General features: G+C 39.7%; 1 long non-coding RNA gene across 6 annotated transcripts in view; it reads left to right on the forward strand.

The window, feature by feature from the left end:
* Positions 1-25509, forward strand: part of LOC103796261 (uncharacterized) — a 175913-nt gene that overhangs the window by 16337 nt on the left and 134067 nt on the right. For 3 of the 6 annotated variants that reach the window (XR_013523364.1, XR_004730584.3, XR_013523362.1), the window contains exon 2: positions 14148-14229. The exons of 2 other annotated variants lie outside the window; for them this stretch is intronic. This is a non-coding gene — a long non-coding RNA (uncharacterized LOC103796261). Of the gene's footprint in view, positions 1-1156; positions 14230-25509 lie in introns of those variants that run through there. One more of the 6 variants, XR_013523363.1, reaches the window with a different exon arrangement.

The following is a 25509-nucleotide window of genomic DNA, read 5'->3' on the forward strand; positions in this document are numbered from 1 at the left end:
CTTTCTCTCTGGCTGCCCTTAGTATTCTCTCCTTTATTTCAACCCTGTTGAATCTGACGATTATGTGCCTTGGGGTTGCTCTTCTTGCGGAATATCTTTGTGGTGTTCTCTGTATTTCCTGCAATTGAGTGTTGGCTTGTCTTGCTAGGTGGGGGAAATTTTCCTGGATGATGTCCTGAAGAGTACTTTCCAGCTGGGATTCATTCTCTTCGTCCCCTTCTGGTACACCTATCAAACGTAGGTTAGGTCTTTTCACATAGTCCCACATTTCTTGGAGACTTTGTTCATTCCTTTTTGCGCTTTTTTCTCTGATCTTGGTTTCTCGTTTTATTTCATTGAGTTGGTCTTCGACTTCAGATATTCTTTCTTCTGCTTGGTCAATTCGGCTATTGAAACTTGCGTTTGCTTCGCGAAGTTGTCGTATTGTGTTTTTCAGCTCCTTTAATTCATTCATATTCCTCACTAAGGTATCCATTCTTGTTATCATTTCCTCGAATCTTTTTTCAAATCTTTTTTCAAGGTTCTTAGTTTCTTTGCATTGATTTAATACATGATCTTTTAGCTCACAAAAGTTTCTCATTATCCATCTTCTGAAGTCTAATTCCGTCATTTCGTCACAGTCATTCTCCGTCCAGCTTTGTTCCCTTGCTGGTGAGGAGTTTTGGTCCTTTCTAGGAGGCGATGTGTTCTGGTTTCGGGTGTTTTCCTCCTTTTTGCGCTGGTTTCTTCCCATCTTTGTGGATTTGTCCGCTGGTCGTCTGCGTAGTTGCTGACTTTTCGTTTGGGTCTCTGAGTGGACACCCAGAATGTTGATGATGAAGTATTTCTGTTGCTTGGTTTTCCTTCTACCAGTCTAGCCCCTTCGCTGTACGACTGTTGAGGTCCGCTCCAGACCCTGCTTGTCTGGGGTGCACCTCTAGTAGCCGTGGCACAGCGAGGGATGCTACCAGTTTCTTTTTCTGCTCTCTTTGTCCCAGGATGATGCCTGCCTAATGACAGTCTTTTGGATATAGAGGGGTCAGGGAGCTGCTTGAGGAGACAGTTTGTACTTTATAGGGGTTTAATTGCTGAGCTGTGCACTCTGTTGTTCATTCAGGGCTGTTAGGCTGCTATGTTTGATTCTGCTGCAACACAGCTCATTAAACAACCCTTTTTTTTTTCTCAAATGCTCTGTGTTGAGGGGTTTGGGCTTTATTTTTGGATGTCCGATCAGGTGTCCTGCCCAGCTCAAAGGCAGACTAGCCACTGTTTGGCTGCCGAGGCTCCGCCCTGCTGTTGTGTGATTCGCGCTGTTCCTGCCGGCTCTGCTGTGGTCTCCGCGACGCCCTGCGGCGGAGTCTCTTCGTTGTAGCGTGTTGCCTCAGCAACGGCAGGCTGCGTCAGCAGTGGGCGTGTATCTCAGTAGGGACGGGTTGCCTCGGCACCGGCTGGCTGCCTCAGCAGTGGGCGTGTATATCAGTTGGGGCAGGTTGCCTCCGTAGTGGTGGACGCCCCTCCCCCACAGAGCGTCTCGGACCGTCTGCCCGGGATAGTTTGAAATCGCGGTTTTGTTCGTCCCACTGGGGATCCCAAGCGATCTGTCCCTGCAATCCCCTGGGCTGGGTTACTGTGCAAGTCTCGTTCAGTCTCAAGTCCAGCCCTCTCAAGTCTCAGGTTGCCGGTTCAACAAGGCACCCGGACAAGCGCGCCCTGTGGGGATTGCTGGGTAGGGCCGGCCGCCACCGCCCCGGCTGCTGGCTTCGCCAGGCAGACCTACTGCCTGGCGTCCCGTGTCTTTTTATACTTGGGAGTTTCCCCGTTCTGTGGGCAACAAAGATCAGTCTGGAAATGCAGCACTGACTCACCGTTTGCGAATTCAACGCGGGCTCCAATCCTGGGTTGTTCTCACAGCGCCATCTTGAGTCCCCTCTCGCATTTTTCAATGCATAAGACAACTCCCTACAACAAAGAATTACCCAGCATAAAATATAGTACCTAGGTTGAGAAACCCTGCTTGAATAAGACGGATACATTGCACAAGGAGGATTAGAATTTTCATAAGTGGATAAATGGGGACAAGAATCACAGAGACATTACTATATGAGCAACGCCCTATGGGGAAAAATATAGGTGTTGTTCAGGAAATAGGAGGGAGGACTTCAGTGGGGTATAAGGTACACAACTGAGGCTGGGGAAGCTGTAAAAGGAAAGGGGCGTTAGCATTTAGGTTGATGCAGAGAGTACAAGCTGCTCGAGTTTGGATTTTATTCTTTTGGCCAGAGAGAGCCACAGAAGGATTTTAAAAATGGAAGCAATAGGATTAAAAGTGTGTTTTAGAAATAAAATCAGAGGGAAAAGCTTTGATTCTCATAGCAGATTGTAAGAAAATTCCTTTGAGGGAGTCACCTTTATTTTGGGTGTTGTCTGTTGATTATTAGCCTCTAGTTGTTGGAAAATAGCAAAACTACAGAAAAGGGAGAAATTCTGTGTATTTGGGCCTGCTTGGGATGGGCAGTGAGGAGGTGAGGAGGGGGCACGGGAATGAGAGAGTGGTGCAATGCTGATGTTTATGCTGTGAGATACTTCCTCATGGCTTCCAGAACTTTGATAATCTTTACAAAAATCACAACATGCTTGTTGTGCTTAGATTTCTTGGGCAAAATGACTATATTTGGGTTCATTATGAAGATTGGGATAGGAGGTTGGTGACAATGGTGCAATGGTGGTATAGAAGTAATAATTGGGATGCTTCTGTAATGGGCAGTTTCTTCTCCTTCTTCCTTTTAGATCCTGTAGTCCTGCCCCACAGAACTGCTCACTCTTCTCCAATATGCCAGTCTGTGTCATGCTTACATGTTCTTCTCTCTGCTTGGCACATTGTCCTTCTCTGTCTAGTAAACTTCTGCTCATCCTTGAAGACTGACTTCAAATGTTCCATTCTTTGCTCTGCGCTGTATACGAAATATCAATATTGTGTTGTGTTTGCTAAAGTGTTTATTTTCCCCAACCAGAGAGTGAGCCCCTTCAGGGATAAGATTGACGTAGTAATCATCTCTGACTCTCCAGCAGGTAGCAAAGCGTGTTACCCAAGTGATTATTCGCTGAATGAACCGTGGGTAATAAGGTCAGTGAGTGGCAGAAAGATTGTGGCTCTGGGCCCACATAGCCTTTGCTTGGCTGCTGTTAGAACTATATATTTTTTTCTCCTTATTAATTTTATATTTTAAACTTCATCCCCTAGCTTTAACATTTCCTTCTGATAGATGATATTCTATCAGGAAGAGGAAAAAAAAAAAAAGGGCAAAGTACAACTTTAAGCCTTGAGTAAATGGGCTAAAATCATGTTTCAATGTGCTTTTTAGAATACTTCCATGTAATTAATTTAACATTGACCTGCTTATTAAGAATCCATTATTAAGAAAACAATTGTAAAAATTATTAAGAGCATTTCCACAGATCTTAGCTACTGACTGACTCATCTTGCTAGTTCTTAATAAACTTGACCTGAAAATCTCTCACTCACAGTATCAGGTAAAATTTTATTTTTTTAACCATTAGCAAACATTTACCCTTGGGTTGATTTTTATGTGTTTTTATTGTTGTTGTTAATGTGAAGAAAGTCCTGTACAGGAACAGCTGCACATATGGGACAATGCCCAGGCATGGTTTAAAGACCCCTTTTCAAAACATCTTCCCCACACTGGTATTATGCAATGCCTCTGCCTCAACAATTAATAAGTATTTCCTTTTGAGTTAAACCATGACGTATATAGCCACACTAGCTTATTTTGAGATAGGGCAAGACTCTTCTGGCATCAGAAATACATATTTGGAACGTGGATATTTTGTCTTTTCTGTTTGTTATTTCATCTTATATTTTCCTTCAGAATTTAGTAAAATCCTTTATGAAAGTATAAGCTGGCTCAGGTTAGGGGTTTTCAACTCTGCTAGGGGGCAGGGTTTAATGGGGGAGACACATCCACCCTAGGTCTGAGGAAGTGATGAAGACGATGCCACATTTTCAAAGGGCCCCAGAGCCCTGGCATGACCCTCATCTCTCCTCCCACAGCACTCACAGCCTCTCAACCTCAATCTGCTAAGAGACAATCCAGGGCAATCTCACCACTTCCTTTATCCCATATTCCACACTATAAATTTATTCCTAATAGTCTAGATCTAATCCTATCTGTTTATTTGTTATTCTGGCCCACTGCCCATTTCCTACTTCCACCCCTTTTTCTGTGCCCTGTGGTCCATCATTGGCAAAAGCCCTCGTGTTCTCAGCCTCTTCTCTTAGTGTCTCCTATACATTATTGTTTTCAAAGAAACCTGGACCTCTGAGTCCAGCTTTCTTGTAGCCTGTTTGAGTGGTGCTTGTTTTCTGTTCCATACCCCTTTGAGCTAATAGGATAGAGTATGACTCTGGTGAGATCAAAATCATGTAGCCTGTATTTGGAATGTGAATTTGAATAGAATTCTGGACTTAGAGGTGGAGAGATGTCTCTCTGGTTTTTATTGCTCCTATCTGACCAAGTTCTCTTCTCCCTTGGGGTGGAAGTTAGACATTATCACCAGCTACCCTTTCTTATTTCAGTCATCTGCTGACTGGGTTACTGTCTCACGTTCCCTGAAGACGTAAGCTCCCAGCTCATCCTCACTTGTTTGTGACAACAATGTCGGTCACAATTTCTAGTGATTTAATCTCCGTGTAGATGACCATTTCTATGCTTTCTGGCATCTGAGTTCCCTGACCTCTTCTCCTATAATGATTTCATTCTCTTCCAACCTCAGCCACTCACTCCCATGGAATGGGCCATTCATACATAGCCTTCCCTCAACTTTGTCCTTATCAGTAACTGTTCCTCTTCCATAATCTCAGTCTCCCATCCAAGAACTAACCAGATCCAACCCTGCATGGCTTCTGAGATCAGACAAGGTTGGGTATGTTCAGGGTGGTATAGCCATAGATAAAATATCAATCTCAAGTATTCTACCCTAGGCCCACCACCTCCTATCTTTCCAGCTCACTGTCTCTCACATCTTGACTTAAAAATCCTTTAACCTAACAGTGAATTTGTCCTACCATCTTTTCCCTGTCTTTTACATCTCATGTATCCTTAGCTCCTTATCCATCCTAGATCTTATAGTCTGTCATAATCATCACTCACTTCATGCACCCTGAACTCCCAGGAGCCTCTTTCATGTCTTTTCCCTTTGGAAAACCACCAGTCCTAGTTATTTGCCGCACTTTTCCTACTCTGCACCTGTTTTCTGGTTGCTGAACTTGGCTGGAGGAAAGTACCCAATCTACTGCATTGTCTCACTTTAAACTCATGAGCCCTAAATTCAAGTGGGCCCAGCAATTCTAATTCATTCAAAGACTTTGTGAACTCTTGCTTCACAAGCATGATCTCACACCCTCTGCTCTCTCCTCAAACTTTTGGCACTTCCTTCTTCATTCTCAGCTGATGACCTTGATTCCCTTTACAAAGGCGAAAATGGAAACAATCAGAAGAGAACTTCCACATGTGGTTCCCATCACTTCTTCCCAGCCTGCTTGCATCTTTGCCTGTGTCCCCTCATCTATTCTGCCATCCTGAGGAACTGTCCATGAGTCTATCCACGGCATAACACTCCTTTTATATACTAGGTCCCAGGACCACATATCTACTTAAGGAGATCACCCTAGCAATTTTACTGAAGCCATTTTGGAGAGGATTTCTTTCTTTTCTTTTCTTTTCTTTTTTTTTTTGAGACAGAGTCTCATTCTGTTACCGAGGCTGGAGTGCAGTGGCACAATCTCAGCTCACTCCAACCTTCACCTCCTGGGTTCAAGAGATTCTCCTGCCTCAGCCTCCCAAGTAGCTGGGATTACAGGCGTGCACCACTATGCCTAGCTAACTTTTGTATTTTTAGTAGAGACGGGGTTTCATCATGTTGGCCAGCCTGGTCTTGAACCTCTGACCTCAAATGAAATAGATTGGGCCTGGCTCAGCCTCCCAAAGTGCTAGGATTACAGGCATAAGCCATGGTGCCCAGCCAAGGCTCTCTCTTTCTTCTTCCTGATCAATTTACATCCATCAGTGTATAAACATGCTTATGATTATTTCTGTATTAAAATACTTTTCCTGATCTCAGGCTTCCCTGCAACTACCATTGCATTTTTCTAATCTTCTTTAAAACAAAACTTTTTCAAAGTATTGTCCATACTTGTAGTATCCATTTCTGCTCTCTTACTCTCTTCAATCACTCTAAGTAGACTTTTATCTACACCATTTCACCAATACAGCCCTTGTCAATGCCTCCAGTGACTTCCAGGTTGTCAAAGCGAATTGTCAGTTCTCAGTCCTTATCTCACTTGAAACAATTGATCACTGCCTCTTTGATACATTTTCTTCATTTGATTTCTGGGATATCATCCTCTCAAGTCTGAGCACTTAACATGTGGCCAGCTCAAATAGAGATGTCTGAGTCTTCTCTCAAAATCTGCACTGATCTTATTGGATACTTTCTCAATCTTTTTAATGGTTTCTCTTACTTGGCTCCTTAATTTTGAAGGACCCTCAGAATTTTATCCTTAAACCTGTTCTTTGTCTACACTCACTAGATGACTTCATTTTGTCTAATAACTATATACTATCCAATAACTACATGCTATCAGTGCTGTCCCATAGAAATATAATGTAAGCCACATTATAGATAGGTGAGTCATAGATATAATTTTGAATTTTCTCATAGCCACATTAAAAAATGAAAAGGGAACAGGTTAGATTAGTTTAATAACATATTTTATTCAGCCTGATGTCTTAGAAAATTAACATTTTAACATATGATCAATGTGAAATGAATAATGTTTTTCATTCCTTTTAAAATATTATTTGAATTTCAGTGTGCATTTAGCACTTACAGCACATCTCAATTTGAACTAGCAACGTTTTAAGTGCTCAGTAGCTGCATGTGGCTAGTGGCTGTATTGGACAGCACAGATCTCTATACTGGGCACTGGCTTTTACTGAGTAATGTAGCCAATGGAAAGGTTTTTTTATATATAAAGTTTTAAATTAAAAAACATATGTACAGATGGGGTCTCACTATGTTGACCAGGCTGGCCTCAAATTCCTGGCCTCAATTGATCCTCCCATCTCAGCCTCCCAAAGTGCTGGAATTACAGGAATGAGCCACTGCACCCAACCCAAATGGAAAGTGTTGAGGAGGGAAATGACATGACTACTCATTTTTTAAAAAACTGAAATGGAGTTTCACTCTTGTTGCCCAGGCTACAGTGCAGTGGCGTGATCTCGGTTCACTGCAACCTCTGCTTCCTGGGTTCAAGCGATTCTCCTGCCTCAACCTCCCAAGTAGCTGGGATTACAGGCATGTGCCACCAAGACAGGCTAATTTTTTTTTTAATTAAATACGGGATTTCACCATGTTGGTCAGGCTGGTTTCGAACTCCTGATCTCAAGTGAGTCGCCTGCCTCGGCCTCCCAAAGTGCTGGGATTACAGGTGTGAGCTATCACGTCCAGCCAGACTACCCATTTTTGAAAGGCCGCCCTGACCACTCTGTTGAAAATAAACAATGTGGGAGTATGGGGACAGCAAAGAGACTAGCTAGAAGGTTAGTACGGTCAAAGATGAAGGAGACAGCGGGGTAGACGGGGAGAAGCAGTGGTATGTTGAAGGTAGATCATGTTGAATAATAGGATTTCCAAATGGATTGTACAAAGAGAAAGGAGTCCAGGGTGGCTCCTGGATTTTTTATCTGAACCACTAGAGGAATGGAAAGAATACAGCTGACTCTAGGTGAGATGGGGAGGACTGAGATGGAGAAGTTCTGGAGAAGGCAGAGATTGGTAGTTCAAATTTTGGATTTGTTAAGTTTGAGTTTTCTATTAAACAGACAGAAAAAAACCACAAACAGAAAAAAAATGATGATCACTTCAGATAGCAACATGTCATAAAGAAAAGAAAATAGCCCTAGAGTGACTGAGGAGGAGTTTCTTAGACAAGCTTGTTAGTGAAAGCATCTCTGAAGAAGGGGCATTTGAACTGAGTCCTGAATGATGAAATGAGGCCAGCCAAACAAAAATCTGGAAGAAAATCATTTTAGTCACAGGGTGCTACAAAGATAAAACTTGGTGGCAGGAATGTCTGAGAGACAGAAAAGCGGCCAGTGTTTCTGAAGTGGGTAAGATGGAGAGGCAGGCAGGGGCCAGTCATACAGTGCCTTGTCAGTCATGGTGAAGGATTGGATGCTATTTTATGCACCAAAGGAAGCCTTTGGGAGGTTTTAAGCTAGATGTAGCATGATCTGATTTATGTTTTATTAAGAAAACTCTGGCTCCTCGATGGCGCATGGATTTATATTATATTAATTATTATTGCTATTATTATTACAGGAGACAAAAGTAGAAGCAGGGAGAGCAATTAGAAGCTTTTACACTAACTGTCAAATACATTATGGTTCTTTCCACTACACAGCTCTTCATTTCCTGCCTCTAAGTCTTTTCTTGATTTCAAGGGATTTCTGGAGGGAGAGAATGTGTATTATATTTATTATATTTCTTTTATTTTTATTTTTTTAGAGATGGGGTTTCACTATGTTGGCCAGGATGATCTCAATCTCCTGACCTCATGATCTGCCCGCCTCAGCCTCCCAAAGTGCTGGGATTACAGGCGTGAGCCACTCCACCCAGCCTGAGAGTGTGTGTTCTTAATATCTGTGCCCTCTGACATGCCCAGCACTATGTCCCACCCACAGCAGGAGGCTCAGTACTTATTTTTGAGTGAATTATAAAGCTCCTCTCAACAAGGCTGAGGAGAACGGTTTTTTAAAATATATATGTGTATTTCTTGTATATAGCATATTGTCTGTCTCATAGTTAAGACTCAGTGAATGTCTGTTGGAATGGGGCAAGACCTCACTTAAGATAACCAGTTTACTGAGAGAGATCCATGGATAGGCAGAGGCAGCAAAGACGGTTTGGGCTTTGCTAGCGTGGAGGGTAGGAAAAGGCAGGGAAGGTGGAGCATGTTGAGAGAAGAGAGGTGGGTAAAGTCACCCACTGTGAGCAGGCCAAGGGTAGGTTTGGCCTACATTTTAATTTAAGGCGGCCTGGTTTCATTGATGGTGATATGATCCCTATGTGTGGAAATAGCTGAAATGGTTTGATCACCATGGGACCATAATCTGTTACCCAAAGCCTTCATTAAGTAGATAATTCTGTTCAGCCTCACACATAGCCAGGCCTACAGGAGTTTGCCATCCAGCACTGATACCGCTGCTGCAAGTCCCAGCAAACACAGGATGGCAGGCCGAATTCAAGCTTTCTGGCACTCGTTCTCTTCTGGCTGGGACAGATGTCCTCAGGCCCAATCTTGCGCTGGCAGAGAGTTAAGTGCTGGGCTGGGTCTGTGCTTTGCGGTGTGTGCTAGGCTTGCATTTGATTCTGTCCAAAAGAGGTCTGTGGGCCAGAGGGATGACACTTGGCACCAAGAAAGTAACCCAGGTGTCTGGCCCTTATTCAGTCCCAAAGCCTTATTCTTTTCCCTCAAGTCTCTGCAATCATTTGGAATCCATGACTCATCATCCAGAGGGTTCAGTGCCTTTAGATTAGGGATCTACACCCATAGCTGATGATCCACTGGACTACCACACTTGGCGTCTAAACAGAGCCAACAGGGCTGGTTACAAATTCTCTGTTAATTACTGTGTGTAATTACACTAGACCCAAGGTTGGCGGGAGACACCCTACTCTGTTGTTATTTTATATATGAATTGTGTAAAATTTTTTAAAAGCACATCATTTTAACTTTCTAATTAGGATATGGGGACTTGGGGGTGGCAACTGTTGTTATTTAATCATGCTTTTCTGGGGAGGGAAGGAGAGGAAAAAATTTTCCTTTTTCTATCAACAATTGCTCTCATTTCTGCATTAAGAGGGTGGAAACTTGGTTCCTCCCTCATCCCCTTTGGCTCAGATTCATAAAGGTTGTTGATTTTGACTTTGGGTTTTCCTGCTCTGTTTTTCCCCTCCTTTCATGCTACCTAACACAATACATAAGTCTTCCTAGCCAGCACTCCCTAAGGGTGGGGTAAGAAACACAGCCCATTAAAAAAATTTTTTTTAAGCTTTGGGTAATCTTCTTTTTATATTCACCCAAATAAACCAGGTTGGTGGCATATTCTCCTTTGTTTTTGCATCTGAGATAAAGTTTAAATGGTGCCAGAATGAATCACATTGCTTGTGTTCTTGTACCCAGCTGCAAAACATGCCAGGCTCAAGCCCAGGAACACAAGTAAGATTGCATGCAGGCAGAAAGCGCCATCACTGTCTTATCTCCTCCTGCTCTGCTAAAAACACTGCATTTATTTATTTATTTTGTTTTATTTTTTCGAGATGGAGTGCTCCGTTGCCCAGGCTGGAGTGCAGTGGCATGATCTCAGCTCACTCCAACCTCTGCCTCTCGCGTTCAAGCAATTCTCCTTCCTCAGCCTCCTGAGTAGCTGGGGCTATAGGCGCTCACCACCACAGGTGCCCATCTTTAGTAGAGATGGGGTTTCACTGTATTGGCCAGGCTGGTCTTGAACTCCTGACCTCAAGTGATCCACCTGCCTTGGCCTCCCAAAGTGCTGGGATTACAGGTGTGAGCCACCACTCCTGGCCGAAAAATTGCATTTATTATATACTGCCCATTCTCGTGGAGAGCTCTTCACATTCCAATATCATTGTTGCCCATCCTTTCCTTCCCTTTGAGAGAGACTCAGCATTTCCCCTTTCCCATCCTATTCTCATTCCTACTTCCTAGCTTTACTATCTACTGTGTAACTTGCTGAGCTTGAGTTTCCTCTTGAGTAAAGTGGAGATAATAAGAAACACCTGCTTTGCCAATGTCACACAGCTATTGAGGATCAAATGAGTTAATGGGTAGGAACATGCTTTATTTCTACAAATGTAGGCTATCATCAGTATTATTTACCTACTGTTCTTCGTTAGCTAGCTACGTAGTCTAGCTTACCTCACCGCGTTTCGAATGTAGAAGGCTAGCTGTTTCTGGTAAGTTTCAAAGCCCCAAGAAAATGATTGGAAATGAATCAATATAAGAACATTTTCTTGTTGGGTAGTTCATCCAATTATTATGTATGTTGTTTGTCTTCTTTTCATTTGGATATAGGTTTCCTTCAGCTGCCAGTACTGTGAAATAAAAGACAATATTATAAATCCTTTGGAGATTAAGCATTTCCATCCTAATAGCTGCTGCTCAAAATTTGATTTCCCCTTGATTTTCAATAAAAGGAGGATAATAGAATGTTATTAATTCTAATTATAAAGCAACAGGAATTCTAGGCATTACTTTCAAATAGCTGCTTTCATGTCAGAATAATAAGTGTTGAGAGGAAGAGCTCTGAGTCCTTTACTTATATTCTTTAATTATTTTTATACCTCTAAGGAAGATGGACAAATTGAGGCACAGAGACTCCACGGAATTGTTGTCTGAGTTGTGACAGCGTCTCATCTTCTTTTTCATTTACACATTTGGCATATTTTTTGCAGGCTTTGTAAAAAAAAAAACTTAGTCTATGTTTACAATTTTTGCACTGTTTTCATTTTATTTTTGGTTGGTGTTCACCCTGTGTTTCTGAGGGTTTGAAGCTGTCTACAAAAAGCTGCTGTCTTTGTCTCCAAAGAATATATAAACCACTTTTGTAGAATCAGAATGTGTTAGGCGAAGCCCATGTTTACATAGGAAAAAAGCAAAATGAATTCAATATTAATTAATTTCATGCTGGGTCTCATGCTAGGCTCTTTACACGTCTCATTTTACATAATCCTCATGGCAACTATATATTATATAATATTTACAAAATTTTTCACAAACTGAAGTGAGCAAGTTGCATTATTGGAGTTTAAACATACCTGTGCTATATCCCTATGAAAAATCTAATTTACTATATGTTCTGGTCTATGGCATTTACATTTTTGAAACATTCTATCTTAGCAAAATTGTAGTTACTTCCCCTTACCTTGACAGATTCCACTGTTTTAGATTTAAAAAAGAAAGTATCCCCTTCACATGCAAGTATATTAAGATTTAGTTGTATTTAAAAAGTTACACATAAATCTGCAAAAATGCTAAAATATAATTTATTCATAATTCTTATTCAAATGGAAAGATAAAATATTAGTGCTACTGTGTACATGATTTTATGCTGATTTAACAACTGCCTTAATTACAATTTACATTAAATACCTCAAATTGCATTCTGTGGGGTTTTTGCTGTTGTTTGCTTTTTTTTTTTTTTTTTTGAACAGTGAAAGTGAAACTTTTAATGACAGTTTTGCAAGACTGGTGTTTGGCATGCAGGCACACCCAGTACAGTTTTAACAAGCAATTTATCCCCCTTTTAAATTCTCTTGAGCTGGAGTCTTGCTCTGTAGCCCAGGCTGGAGTGCAGTGGTATGATCTCAGCTCTCTGCAATCTCTGCCTCCTGGGTTCAAGTGATTCTCTTGCCTCAGCCTCCTGAGTAACTGGGACTGCAGGTGTGGGCCACCATGCCCGGCAAAAAAAAATTTTTTAAAGTAGATACGGGGTTTCACCATATTGGCCAGGTTGGTCTTGAACACATGACCTCAATTGACTCCCAGAGTGTTGGGATTACAGGCATGAGCCACCAAGCCCGGCCAGCATTCTGTGGTTTTAAAAGACAATACAAATAGTACTTACACTTGTCCTGTATTTTTAAAGGATTCTTGGGGGGGAAAAAGAGTTTCTGGTGGCTGGGGAACTACAACCATGTACAATGAGAAAAGTGTACTGAGTAAACATAGAGACCACCTTCTGGTCTGCAGCTTTAATCACCAAAGCTCTGTCAGTGCACATAAATACCTCTTTGCTGCTGGGAAGGTTGTATTGCCTTTGCCCAAGGAGAGCCCCAGATGGGATTTGAAGCCTTCTATACTTAGGGTTACCCTTTTCAGCCAAATCTAAACCACTTAAAAATAAAATGCCACTTTGAGCACAGTGTGATCACCCCCTTAAGGGAACTTGCAAATAATATCAACCCTAAGAAACTAAAGGCAGAAAAGCAAATGAAACCTTTTCACTTGTCTTTTCAAAGGGGGAGAAAACTATCAGTCTTTGGACAAATTCTTTACAAATGACATTATATATTTTATATTCCATAAAAACTCTACAAGGAAGGTATAATTTCCCCAATCGTGTAGATGAGAAGTAGCTATGTATTGTGTTTAAAGTCATGTGGGAGCCCAGATTCAAACCTAAATTGGTCTGGCTTTTTCCATTACATCAATAATTCCTCCTTGGAGGAATAATTACCTGGATTTTCTTCATTGAAAAGTTATCAAATACAATAGAACAAGTATTTTTTTTTAAAAAATATGAAAACAAAACATTTCTAGTCAGTTGTTGGATTTCTTTAAAGAAGTTCTGGGTTAATACCAGGTAGGCCTTTTACTAATGTATTTTATTTCCTTCTGTCTGCCACCAGCTGGAGCTACTGTATAAAAGCCAGTCATTTTGAGTTCAAAGTGAACTGTAGAATAGAAAGGTAGAATACATTTGCCCCTAAACAATTTGAGAATAAATTGTGAGGAATCGAAGACTGAGAAATGTCATGTCATAGATGATTAAGTAATAGCTATTTATCACTTATTAGTTATGTGATTTGGTCAAGTTATTTTGACTGTGACTCCAAGTTTAGTTAGTTATGAAATGGTTATAACTACCAATCTTGTGGGGATCACTGTATGGAAAGTTAAATGTTAAGAAATTAATATGTAGCCTAACACATAGTATTAATAACACATGTGGCCATTAATATCATTGGCAGTTATTCATTTTGCCATCAGTATCACAGCCCCAGGGATGCTCAATTTATTGGTAACTACAATTTATATTATTATTCATTATTGTGTGCCTGGCATATGGCAAGTGCCACTTGACTTCCCATTTCTCAGTATGTGATTTTTGGGTGGATGTCCTAGCCCATGAGGAGATGGCTTCAGTGTGGTGGACCATGGGATGGCACCCACACCTGGAGGCATTCTGCTTGGATGTCACAGGAAAGGAACCTGTGAGAGGCATTTTTGAGGTTGATCAGGTCATTTTGGGTAAGAGCAGTGTTTCTCAATATGTGTTCTGCAGGATTCTTGTCTCACATGGACCAAAGAAGAAAGAGAAATATACCACATATATCCCTTTTCCACTTTAGGGAGCCACAATGCATGTAAGTATATTTAAGGCTCTGAAAAATACTGTGAGAATCAACCCTTCTTCTGTTTATGCCTAATCATAAGTGATTCCTCCATTTTCCCCATGAAATTAAAGAAAGATAATATTTAATATATAAATTTAGATGAACATGGGTATTCATGATTTCATATTATAGAAAATCATGTTCAGAAATATTGCTTTTAACTCAAATTTTATGAGAAAGACATCAGTGTTTTCCTCCTTATTAGCAGCACCTTTGGAGTCACATAATTTTCTGGAGCGCTAATTGGCTCACTTAATTTGAGACACAGCAGTTTTTAAATGTGTATGATTTGCCACAGTAGATTTTATTTCTAGTTCTAAGTATCCATTTGTATAATACCTGAATTAAAAATTATCCTAGTATATTTTTATAATTATATTTAATGATCTTTAAAAGGTGTTTTAAAAAAAGCAAGTAAAATTGTGAGAAATAATTGTGAATTTTGGTTAAATTTACTTGCCTTCTATTTACTGCTTTTTGTCAGGTAACCTCTACTAATTTGACACCAAAACTAGCATTTATTTGGTTAATATGTTCACCCTAAATAATACATTGTCGATAAAGCAACTATAAGAGAGCCCAGTAATACAAGAGCTTGTATAAGAACTGGAATATATGACAATTCTTTCTTTTTGAGGGATCACTTGAGGAAGAACTTTGTCTCATACCTATATTTACGTAACTTAGTGTTGTTGGTATGTAAATGTGTATGTATGTGTTGAAATACCTGTTTACATGCTAGAAACACCCTCTTGGCAATGGAGGCAATAGTGAGTAACTGTTTCCATCAGGATTTTTCTTGAGAGTGGTCTGCTAGCAAGTGCTGTGTGGGACAGAAACTTTAGCCAAAAATCTGTATTTATAATCGTATCAATTTCTTATATTTTCTTGGTCATTTTTACTTGCTTTTCCCTCAGAATTTAGTCAAGTCTTTAAAAAAATTATAGCAGAGTCACTCCCATCCCTGAGACAGTTGGCCAGGAGCTTTACCGAAGGATAGATACTCCATTGAGGCTAGAATGGAGGTAGATTGGCGATTAGACTGCAGAAGAACCCTCAGGGGAAGGTAAGGGCCTGGGGATAAAAACATGGCTCTTCTTATTCTGTCATCCTTCTCTCCTTCTAATCTCAGCACTGATGAACCATTAGAATCTCCATGGAAGGTTTTAAAAAACACATGATGTCACCTGAGAACATTTAAGTCAGAATGTCTGGGGGTGACCCCAAGGATTAGTGTCTCTCAAAGTCTTCTTCAGACTTGAAAGGGTTAAACCTCCTAGCTGATCATCAGTTCTTTGTGTCTTCCTCCTAAAAATTTGAACAGTAGTGACCTATTAGAAATCAGGAGTTAGATCTAAACTGAGAAAGCATCTGTGCAATGTGCTCTATTTCTTTGCGTAGCTTCTCCCCACTCCCAAGTCACTCCTAATATTTCCATTATAGATTTAGACACAGAAAACCCGGGTGAAGAAGCTGCATGCTCCCGATGGGATGGGATGATATTGGTAATGGGAAGTCTCATTTCTGAATTGAATTTGAGTGCTGGGAAAGCATATTGGCTAATGTTTCAGTCCTTTGGTTGAATTTGTGTCTTTGACAACAAATGCCTGTGGTTGAGTTTATACAATTCTCATCTCTTTCCATTTCCCCTCACTTGGGCAAGCTTCCTCTGTGTATTTTTTCCTCTGATGAGAAACAGCCTCTGCAGCTATTTTTCTTCTCGGCCAGTAGACTACCTTCTTGTGAGTTATAAAGAGGATAAAATGTGAATCACAAGCCAAGACTAGAACCCTTCTCAAATGGGCATTGTCTATTGAGGAGGCAGTCAATTTTAGAGATAAAAATCAGGAACACCAGTCCAATAATAATAATACCTTACAAGTGTATACCTCACACGTTGAAATACCTTTTAAAACACTCACATTGTCCCTTTTCTCTTGAACATTCCAAAGAGATTGACAGGACAAATATCAATAGTCTCATTTTAAGATTAGGAAACACAGATGTTGTGAAGATAAATCGGTTCCCCATGATAACATGGGCAGGGACAGAGGTCAGACTAATAACTGGTTCTTCAGTAATTACCCACCTTGAGCAGCTCTTAAGGTTATAGAGTAGACCAGTGGTTCCCAAACTTGGCTGCCTACTAGAATGGCATGGGAGGATTATAAAATAACACAATTATGCCAACTTGCCTCTGGGGCAGTAATTCAATAAACTTGGGATGAAGCTCAGGGAATCTGTAATTTAAAATAATTTCTCCATAGTTGTTCTCAATTCTGATTGAACATTAGAATTACCTGGCAGGGAGGGGCTTTAGAAAATCCCAATGGAGAATCACTTGAGCCCAAGAGGCTGAGGCTGCAGTGAACTGTGATTGTGCTGCAGCACTTCAGCCTGGGTGACAGAGTGAGAGTCTGTCTCAAAAACACAAACAAAAAGCCATTTCCCAGACTGTATTCTAGAGAAGTTAAATTAGAATCTCTAGTGCTGGGATCAAGGCATCAGGGGGTTTGTAAGTATCTCCATGTGATTCCACTGTGCAACTAAGGTTGAGAAACATTGCTATCGACTAGAATTTTACAAACTGTTTTTCAGAATTTCAGCACAGCAAGTAGGAAAAGACAGGTGTAGAATGGTTACTTGTCTGGAGTAAGAAGACCAGGATTAAAGTCCCGGCTCTGCCACTTGGGAATGTCACTTCATCTTTCTGAGCCTCAGTTTTTTATTTCATGAAATGAGGAAAATGAGCAGTGTGTACCTCTCAGGGAGGCCATGAGGGTTAGATGGGAAAATGCAGGTGATATAACCAAGCACCATACAGCCACCAGCTCTTCCTGCTGTTTCTCAAAGAACTGTGTTAAAGATCGCGTGCACGTGTGTTTGTGTGTGTGTGTGTGTGTGTGTGTATGTTTCCCCCAGATGTTCCCTTTTTGTTCAAAGTTTCTAACCTCAACCTTATACAGAGTTAAACTTCTGGGACATGAAACAGAGCTCCAAAAGTTTCCACTAATGAAATAAGGTTTGGAAATTAAAGGAATGTCCTCAAGGCTTCTTTTTGCTGTTGCTATTGGCATGTTCAGCCCTCTGAACCTCGGAGTTATGAATCTGCCAGTTTGCTAAATGTATACTCAGAAGGGCAATTTTGTTTTCAGAATAGAAGAACACTTTAGCCATTACTATTCACCCTCCCCAACGCTCCTTTCTAGCTCTTTGAGCTCCCCTGAATGTGCCCCCAAGCACCTTTTGCTTATTCCCATTCAGCAAATTAAGGAAGGTTCTAGTATGTGTCTCTTATTCAGCACATGCTGAGTTCAGTGGAACTCAGGCCTGCTGGAGAACAAATAAACCCATACTATAAACACCCACTCTCTTGCCTGACAATTTGTACTGGTTAGAACAGAATCTTCTAATATTAGGAATGGTGGTGTGAGGATCATTTCATAACCACAAACACTGCAAAAGCGATCATGAAATTGTGGATGACTCATTGTCAAAGGAACACTTGAATCATTTTAAGCAACCCCCCCAGGTTGATCAAATGAGGAAACTTTCTGCACCAAACTCACACCATGCCATTAGTCTTCTCTGTAATTGATTGTTATTGCCAGATTTGTCTTGACCACATCAGACCTATTTTTAAACCTCTCACAATTAATTGCCTTCTCACTAAGTAAAATATTGTTTTTGTGAGCACCTTTCTTTTATTTCTTATGCATCTACTTGTTTCTTTCTTAAACTAGACAGTGCATTGAGGGCAGAGATTACTTCTTGTTTATCCTAAATAAAGTAGTACCTGATACACAGTAAGCTCTAGTACATACACATTAAATGTACCATAAATTGTACATTCTTTCCCAATGAAAGGGGTTGTTTCTAACAAGCTAAGGAAACTAAGATTTACTTTGTATACCACTTTTTCTAGGGTTCCATGAACAAATAAATTTTGCCATGATATGTATACATATATATTTTACAGAAGAAAAAGAGAGGGAAGGGCAAGAGTGGGGATGAGGGGAAGGGAGGAGAGGAACAAAAGGCAGGATGAGAGAGAGAGAGAGATAATACTAAGTGCTTGATACTATTTTAGGTTGTTGGGATACAAAAATGAACAAAACTATCCAAAATACTTGCTCTCAGAATTTCCACTTGTGTGTGCGTGTGTGGGTGTGCACCCATGGAATGAGGAAACAGACAACAAAAATGTAAATAAGTACAATATAACGGTGTTATAAGGTGATCAGTGCTATAGAGAAAAGTCACTTAGGGTAAGGGAATAGAGAGTGATAGTTGGAATGGGCCATTGATTTTAAAATGGAGTGGAGAGGGAAGGCCTTGCTGTGAAGATGAAACATCAGCAAAGACTTAAGGAGGTGAGATTGAGAGTCTTGAAGCAATTTGGGTGAATATTCCAGGTGAGAAGAATAGTAAGTGTAAAGTTTCTAGGTAAGAGAGAAGTTCAGGGGTTCCCAGGATGGCATGCAGGCAGTGGGCCTGGAGTGGAGCAGTGTGGATTAGAGTGTAGGAGGAGAGATTGGAGTGGCTGGGCAGCTGAGTGGCAATGTTGGGATAGCTTTGGAGGGACCTGTGAAGTCATTGTAAAGATCAGCTTTTATTCTGACTGAGATGGGAAGCCATTGAAGAATTTGATTTAAGGTTGAAAGGGTCATTTAAAAATGGTGGGTGGGAAGGTAAAGAGGGAAACAAGAAAACCAGTTAGAAAATTATGGTAATAAGACAGGTGTCTCAGACCACAGTGATAGAAGAGGAAGTAATAGATGTAAAAGAATCTGAATAGATGTTGAAGATAGAACTAATGGAATTAACTCTCAGATTGATCACGAGTCATGGGAAAGAGTGAAAAATTAAGCCAAGTTGTTTAATCTGAATAGCTCAGTGGATGGATGGAGTTGCTAGTAATTGAGAAAGAGATTCCTAAAGAAGAGGTTTTGAAGTAAAGGGGAAGGTGATCTATCTGTCCATCTCCTTCTCTTTCTCTAGCTATTATCTGTCTATGTAATCTATCTTATCTATCTGCATACCTACCTGTGTATCCATCTATATATCTAATCAGCTGTTTATATATGAGGTATTAAAACTTAAGATTTTAGATATCTGGCTGAAGATCTCATGGCTTACATGGGTGATATTGGGTTTGAGGTGAAATATTACCATATAGACTTCAAAATCCCTATTTTCCCTATCATACTAGACCTTTTTCACATGTTGTTGCTTTTAATCTTTACAACAGATTTTATACATATTTTAAAATTAAAAAACCTAAAGTTTAGAGAATTTATGTAACTGGCTTAAGTCATGCAGCTAATAAGTGAGAGAGCAGAGATTCAAACTTGGTTTCTGACTTCAAAACTCATATTCTTGTTTTTTTCACTTTTAGGGTCAGGGATACATGTGCAGGTTTGTTATATAGGTAAATTTCATGTCACCAGGGGTTTAGTATGCAGATTATTTTGTCATCAAGCATAGCACCAAACAGGTAGTTTTTTATTCTTACCTTCTTCCCACTTTGTATCCTCAGGTAGGCCCCAGTGTCTGCCGTTCCTGTTTTTGTGTCTATATGTACTCAGTGTTTAGCTCTCACTTATAAGTGAGAACATGCTGTATTGGTTTTCTGTTCTGTGTTCATTTGCTTAGGATAAAGGCCTCCAGCTCCATCCGTATTACTATAAAAGACACGATACTGTTCTTTTTATGGATGAATAATATTCCATGGTATATATGTACCATATTTTCTTTATCCATTCTACTATTGCTGGGCATTTAGGTTGATTCTATGTTCTTGTTATTGTGAATAGGGCTGCAATGAACATAGGCATGCATGTGTCTTTATGGTAGAACATTTACATTCCTTTAGGTATAGAATTAATAATGGGATTTGCTGGGTCAAGTGGTGATTTTGTTCGAAGTTCTTTGAGAAATTGCCAAACTGCTTTCCATATGGCTTAACAAATTTACATTCTGCCAGCAGTGTTTAAACATTCCCTTTTCTTTACAACCTCTCCAGCATCTGTTATTTTTTGACTTTTTAATCATAGGCATTGTGACTAGGTAAGGTGGTATCTCACTGTGGTTTTGAATTCAATTTCTCTAATGATTAGCGATGTTGAGCATTTTTTCACATGCTTGTTGACTGCACTTATGTCTTCTTTTGAAAAGTGTCTATTCATGTACTTTGCCCACTCTGTGGGCCTTTTGTTTGTGGGGTTACTTGTTTTTTGCTTGTAAATTTGTTTTAGTCCCTTATAGATTCTGGATTTTAGACTGTTTTCAGATGCATAGTTTGCAAATATTTTTTCCCATTCTGCAGGTTGTCTGTTCACTCTGTTGATAGTTTCTTTTGCTGTGCAGAAGCTTTTTAGTTTAATTCGGTTCCATTTGTCAATTTTTGCTTTCATTGATATTGCTTTTGCATATTCATCATGAAATCTTTGCCTGCTCCTAGTCCAGAATGGTATTGCCTAGGTTGTCTTCCAGGGTTTTTATAGTTTTGGGTTTTACATTTTAGTCTTTGATTCATCTTGAGTTGATTTTTGTGTATGGTGTAAGGAAGGGGTCTAATTTCAGTCTTCTGCATGTGGTTAGCCAGTTATCACAGCACCACTTAGTGAATAGGGAGTCCTTTCCTCATTACTTGTTTTTGTTGATTTTGTCAAAGATCAGATAGTTGTAGGTGTGGGGCATAATTTATGGGCTCTCTATTCCATCCATTTGTCTGTATGTTTGTTTTTGTTCCAATACCATGCTATTTTGGTTACTGCAGGCTTGTAATATAATTTGAACTTAGGTAGTATGATGCCTCTGGTTTCGTTCTATTTGCTTAGGATTGCTTTGGTTATTTGGGCTCCTTGTTTGGTTCCATGTGAATTTTAGAATAGTTTTTTCTTATTCTATGAAGAATGTCATTGATAGTTTATAGGAATAGCATTGAATCTGTAAATTGCTTTGGGCAGTATGACCACTTTAATGATGTTGATTCTTCTTATCCGTAAGCATGGAATGTTTTTCCATTTGTTTGTGTAATCTCTCATTTCTTTCTTTTTTTATTATACTTTAAGTTCTAATGGTGCATGTGCAGAATGTGCAGGTTTGTTACATAGGTATACACATGCCATGGTGGTTTGCAGCACCCATCAACCCGTCATCTAGATAGGTATTTCTCCTAATGTTATCCCTCCCCTAACAACCGCTCACTAAGAGATCCCAGTGTGTGATGTTCCCCTCCCTGTGTCCATGTATTCTCACTGTTCAATTCCCACTTATGAGTGAGAACATATGGTGTTTGGTTTTCTGTTCTTGTGTTAGTTTGCTGAGGATGATGGTTTCCAGCTTCATCCATGTCCCTGCAAAAGACACAAACTCATCCTTTCTTAGGGCTACATGGTATTCTATGGTGTATATGTGCCACCTTTTCTTTATCCAGTCTATCATTGAGGGGCATTTGGGTTGGTTCCAAGTCTTTGCTATTGTGAACAGTGCTGTAATAAACATATGTTTGCTTGTTTCTTTATAGTAGAATGATTTATAATCCTTTGGGTATGTACCCAGTAATGGGATTGCTGGGACACATGGTATTTCTAGTTTTAGATACTTGAGGAATAGCTGCACTGTCTTCCACAATGGTTGAACTAATTTACATTCCTTCCAACAGTGTAAAAGCATTCCTGTTTGTCCACATCCTTTCCAGCATCTGTTGTTTCCTGACTTTTTAATAATAGCTGTTCTAACTGGGGTGATATAGTATCTCATTGTGGTTTTGATTTGCATTTCTCTAATGACCAGTGATGATGAGCTTTTTTTCATGTGTTTGTTGGCTACATAACTGTCATCTTTTCAGAAGTGTCTGTTCATATCCTTTACCCACTTATGGTGGGGTTGTTTTCTTCTTGTAAATTTGTTTCAGTTCTTTTTAGATTCTAGATATTAGCCCTTTGTCAGATGGATAGATTGCAAACAATTTCTCCCATTCTTTAGGTTCCCTGTTCACTCTGATGATGTTTCTTTTGCTGTGCAGAAGCCCTTTTAATTAGATCCCATTTGTCTTCTTTGTCTTTTGTTGCCATTGCTTTTGGCATTTTAGTCACAAAGTCTTCTCCCATGACTATGTCCTGAATGGTATTGCCTAGGTTTTTTCTAGAGTTTTTATGGCTTTAGGTCTTACGTTTAAGACTTTAATCCATCTTGAGTTACTTTTTGTATAAGGTGTAAGGAAGGGATCCAGTTTCAGCTTTCTGCATATCGCTAGGCAGTTTTCCCAATGCCATTTATTGAATAGGGAATCCTTTCCTCATTGCTTGTTTTTGTCAGATTTGTTAAAGATCAGATGGTTGTGGATGTGTGGTGTTATTTCTGAGGCTTCTGTTCTGTTCCATTGGCTATATATCTGTTTTGGTACCAGTACCATGCTGTTTTGGTTACTGTAGCATTGTAGTATAGTTTGAAGTCAGGTAGTGTGATACCTCCAGCTTTGTTCTGTTTGCTTATGATTGTCTTGGCTATGTGGGCTCTTTCTTGGTTTCATATGAAATTTAAAGTGATTTTTTTCCACTTCTGTGAAGAAAGTCAGTGGTAGCTTGATGTGGATTGCATTGAATCTATACATTCTTTGGGCATTATGGCCATTTTCATGATATCGATTCTTCCTATCTGTGAGCATGGAATGTTTTTCCATCTGTTTGTGTCCTCTCTTATTTCCTTGAGTAGTGGTTTGCAGTTCTCCTTGAAGAGGTCCTTCACATCCCTTGTGTATTCCTAGGCATTTTATTCTCTTTGTAGCAATTGTGAATGGGAATTCATTCATGATTTGGCTCTCTGTTAGTCTGTTATTGGTGTATAGGAATGCTTATGACTTTTTCACATTGATTTTGTATCCTTAGATTTTGCTTAAGTTGCTTATCAGCTTAAGGAGATTCTGGGTTGACATGATGGGGTTTTCTAAATATAGAGTCATGTCATTTGCAAACAGAGACAATTTGACTTCCTCTTTTCCTAACTGAATACCCTTTATTTCTTTGTTTTGCCTGATTGCCCTGGCCAGAACTTCCAATACTATGTTGAATAAGAGTGGGGAATCTCTCATTTCTTTGAGCAGTGTTTTGTAGTTCTCCTTGTATAGATCTTTCACCTTCCTGGCTATCTGTATTCCTAGGTGTTTATTCTTTTTGTGCCTGTTGTGAATAGGACTGCGTTCTTCATTTGGCTCTCAGTTTAGATGTGTTTGATGTAGCTGAATGCTACTGATTTTTTTACATTTATTTTGTATCCTGAAACCTTGCCAAAGTTGTTTATCAGATTTTGGAGCTTTTGGGCAGAGACTAAGGTTTTCTAGGTAAGGAATCATATTGTCTGCAAATAGGAATAGTTTGATTTCCTCTTTTTCTATTTGGATACCATTTATTCATTTATATATTTAAAGATGGAGTTTTACTCTTGTTGCCCAGGCTGGAGTTCAATGGCGTGATCTCGGCTCACTGCAACCCCCGCCTCCCAGTGTCAAGCGATTCTCTTGCCTCAGCCTACCAAGTAGCTGAGATTACAAGCATAAACCACCAGGCCCCGTTTATTTTGTATTTTTACTATAGATCGGGTTTCACAATGTTGATCAGGCTGGTCTCGAGCTCCTGACCTCAGATGATCCATCCACCTCGGCTTTTCGAAGTGTTGGGATTACAGGTGTGAGCCACCACGCCTTACCTGGATGCCTTTTATTTCTTTCTGTTGCCTGATTGTTCTGATTAGGACTTTTGGCACTATGTTGAATAGGAGTGGTGAGAGAGGGCATCTTTCTCTTGTTCAAATTTTCATGGGGTATGCTTCCAGCTTTTGCCTGTTCAGTATGATGTTGGCTTTCATAGATAACTCTTCTTATTTTGAAGTATGTTTCTCCAATGCCTAATTTGTTGAGGCATTTTAACATGAAGAGATGCTGAATTTTATTGAAAGCCTTTTCTATATTTATTGAGATGATCATGTGGTTTCTGTTTTTAGTTCGATTTATATGGTGGATTGCAGTTACCAATTTGCGTTATGTTGAACCAATCTTGATTGTGGTGGATTAGCCTTTTGGTGTGTTGCTGGGCTTGCTTTGCCAGTATTTTGTTGATGAATTTTGCATCTATGTGTATTAAGGATATTGGCCTGAAGTTTTCTTTTTCAGTTGTGTCTCTGCCAGGTTTTGGTATTGGGATGATACTGACCTCACTTAGAGAACCCCTCTTCCTCATTTTTTGGGAATAGTTTCACTAGGAATGGTACCAGCTCTTCTTTATACATCTAGTAGAATTTGGCTGTAAATCTATCTTGTCCTGGGCTTTTTCTGGTTGGTAAGATTTCTTTCTATGAAACCGTCCTCCATATTATTTATACCTTGCAAGAAGATGGTAAATATTAAATGTATGTAACATACCCAGCATATACAACATCTGGTGTATAGTATATTTAAATTAAATGATAGCTATTACAGATAGATGTGGATCTCATTTGTGTGTATTGTGCTTCTACCTCAGGGAACTATAAATTCATTAAAATATGGGGCTTAATTATTTTGTAGCCTCAAGTACATCAGAAATATTTATTATTTATTGAGCATATTCAACAACTATATTTCCATAATGACTAAAAATAATTAAAAAAAATAAAGATGATAGCAACCACAGAAAACATTTATTAAGTGAGTCACACTGGGTACAAATGGGTTTATTGTAAAAAGTGTACCATCAACACACCTACAATGTTTATCAGTATTTCATAGTAGAAGAGACATAAAAGTAGGAGTAGGTAGGACTAAAGAATGCTAGTATACACAGGGCCATCAGATGCCTTTTCATAGAAGAGGTCTAGAGCCTTGCAGAAAAGCTTCCCACCCTGTGTAGAGGATGTGTTGCCTGTTCATTGCTTTCTGAAAACTCTTGCCTATTATCACTCTGTGATTAATTTTGCCACTATGCTGTCAAGAGCTTTCACATTTGGGATCATTTTGTTTCCCTCTCTCAAATAAGTTGATGGACTCATTATGTCACAAATATCTTATCTTGCATGTAAATGTAAATCTGATACACCCTTAACTCCCAGGTCTAAGTATTTTTTCTACCACACAAAGTTTTTTGCAAAAATTAAAAAGAAATTGATAGCATTAAATATTTACCTGAGAAAAGAAGAAAGTCCTCAAATCAATAGCCTAATCCTTCACTTTCAACAGCTGGGAAAATAAAGCTAAAATAAACCCAAACAAGC

The sequence above is a fragment of the Callithrix jacchus genome, chromosome 10 (assembly GCF_049354715.1).
Source record: "Callithrix jacchus isolate 240 chromosome 10, calJac240_pri, whole genome shotgun sequence".
Classification (NCBI taxonomy): Eukaryota; Metazoa; Chordata; class Mammalia; order Primates; family Cebidae; genus Callithrix; species Callithrix jacchus.